This window comes from Vigna unguiculata, unplaced genomic scaffold, assembly GCF_004118075.2.
Source record: "Vigna unguiculata cultivar IT97K-499-35 unplaced genomic scaffold, ASM411807v1 contig_649, whole genome shotgun sequence".
Lineage (NCBI taxonomy): Eukaryota > Viridiplantae > Streptophyta > Magnoliopsida > Fabales > Fabaceae > Vigna > Vigna unguiculata.
In genome coordinates, this window is record NW_021011371.1 from 1 (window position 1) to 2,539 (window position 2,539).

The 2,539-nt window shown below is 34.7% G+C and overlaps 1 non-coding gene across 1 annotated transcript; it reads left to right on the forward strand.

Moving 5' to 3' along the window:
• The first annotated feature begins 2,232 nt into the window (after positions 1-2,232).
• TRNAG-GCC lies at positions 2,233-2,303 on the forward strand. Its single transcript has one exon. It is a non-coding gene; the product is annotated as a tRNA-Gly (tRNA).
• Positions 2,304-2,539: the final 236 nt, after the last annotated feature.

A 2,539-nucleotide genomic window follows, 5' to 3' on the forward strand; every position in this document is an offset into this window, starting at 1 on the left:
AAACTCCCCACCAAGCCTTCTAGCCAGCCGTGGTGCACCGACCAACTTGGCCGTGTGCAAAACCCTCCGAACTCAAACTTTCGTGCACCAAGACTTTCATGGTATTCATTTGGGACATTGTAGGCCTTTCCAACCCTCACATCTCAAAAACCACGAATTTCATTTTTCTCACAAACTTCCCACCAAGCCTTCTAGCCATGCCGTGGTGCACCGCCAAACTTAGCCATGTGCAAAACCTTCCGAACTCAAAACTTTTGTGCACCAAGACTTTCATGGTATTCATTTGGGGACATTTGTAGGCCTTTCCAACCCTCACATCTCAAAAACCACGAATTTCATTTTTCACAAAAACTCCCCACCAAGCCATCTACCTATGCCGTGGTGCACCCGACAACCATGGCCATGTGCAAAACCCACCGAACTCAAAACTTTTGTACACCAAGACTTCATGGTATTCATTTGGGGACATTTGGAGGCCATCCAACCATCACATCTCAAAAACCACGAGAATTTAAATTTTTTACCAAAAACCAGTACCAATCCCACCAAGCCATTAGCTATGCCGTGGTACACTGGACCAACTTGGCCAAGTGCAAAACCCAACCGAACTCAAAACTTTCGTGCACCAAGACTTTCATGGTATTCATTTGGGGAATTGGAGCCAATCAACCTTCCATCTAAACAATATCAGAACCTCCCCACAAAATTTCGTTCAGTTTGGCAAGGTCTGAAATTTGACAAATTTTGGCACCAAGCTATCTAGTTGCGGTGCACCTACTCTATTAGCAATACGGATGTCCCTTTTTTTTACTATAAATATTTGGTTGAGTAGAGCGAGTCGTAAAGAAGAATTTATTTTCCTATTTTCTTAGTTTCTATCGAATCTTTTTTTCGGGATGTTGAGGATATATAGCCCAGTCCGAAAAAAGATTCGATAGAACTAAGAAAATAAACAAATCTATTCATCGAGAAAAAGGAGAGAGAAGGATTCGAACCCTCGATAATTCTTTGTTTCAAACTATACCGGTTTTCAAGACCGGGGCTACCAAAAGCTAATATATATATTTTTTTATCTTTATTCCACTGAGTAGACCATGAGTATTTGAATTGATACCCTTTTATCGACCATAGGAAAGATATTCAATGTAATTTATTGGTTTAGTTTTCTATCGGTATGTATATAGGTACAAAATCCAGCATGCCTTTTGTGAAGTAAAAAAACTATCCTCGATCCAAGCCTCAAAAGGGTTGATAATAAACAAAATCAATGAATTCATGATAAAACCCTTCTGCGTTTTTCCATTTACAAATTTTTTTTCAATGAATATTAAGAAAGGCATCCAGGGGTTGAGGATCAAATGGTAAAGTTCTTTTGTTGGTAAATTGGAGGATTAGAAACATGACTATTGCTTCCAATTAGCTGTTTTTGCATTAATTGCTATTTCATTTATTTTATTGATTAGTGTACCTGTTGTATTTGCTTCTCCTGAAGGTTGGTCAAATAACAAAAATGTTCTATTTTCCGGTACATCATTATGGATTGGATTAGTGTTTCTAGTGGGTATTCTTAATTTTCTCATTCTTGAAGTTCTTTTTATTCTAGATTAAAATGAAATGACCCCTCCCTCAGAATTCTTTCGGATTGTCAGCCATAAAGGGAATAGATCAGTTCCTAAAAAAAAAAAGAAAACTATAACACATTACATTCTAAGGGGAGTAAACTTCTTCTATTGGAAAATCTTATATCTTATACTTATATGGTGGTACATTGTGAAACTAAAAGAAATAAAATAGAAAAATGAACTATAAAATTTGAATTTCATTTGAATATTCTATTCATATTAATATGATATGAATAGAATATTCAAATGAAATACTATAAATCTATTTATACGTCGTCTAGTATTTAATAATGTAGAATATCTATCTGTATCTCTATATAGATAAATATAATTTTTTATTAATAGGAACTTACTTTTTAAGAAAAAAGTAAATCAAAATATTCGATAGAATGATAATTTCAATTCAATTATATAGATATATAGAAAAAACCATATATAATAATAGAAATGTAATAATCGAAATGGGAATTCTTGATAAAAATGAATAGTAATAGAAAATATTTTATTTGGGAGACAATATCTATTATCTAAATTTCTTTTTCATTATCCCTAATAGAATATCAGGCCCATCTCTGTATAAATAGAATCGCATATCAAGTACAATGAAAACGCGGATATAGTCGAATGGTAAAATTTCTCTTTGCCAAGGAGAAGACGCGGGTTCGATTCCCGCTATCCGCCCTATGTATTTAATAGTCATAGTATGAAAAATGCCATAGAATTTACTGCGTATAATGCCCTTCTTCTTGAAACCTTGTTTTTTTATCAAATTCAAAAAGTTGCGGAGACGGGATTTGAACCCGTAACCTCAAGGTTATGAGCCTTGCGAGCTACCAAGTTGCTCTACTCCGCGATAAAGAAAAGAATTGATAACTAATGAACAAAAACAAAGATGGAATGCGTCCCTTTACCATATC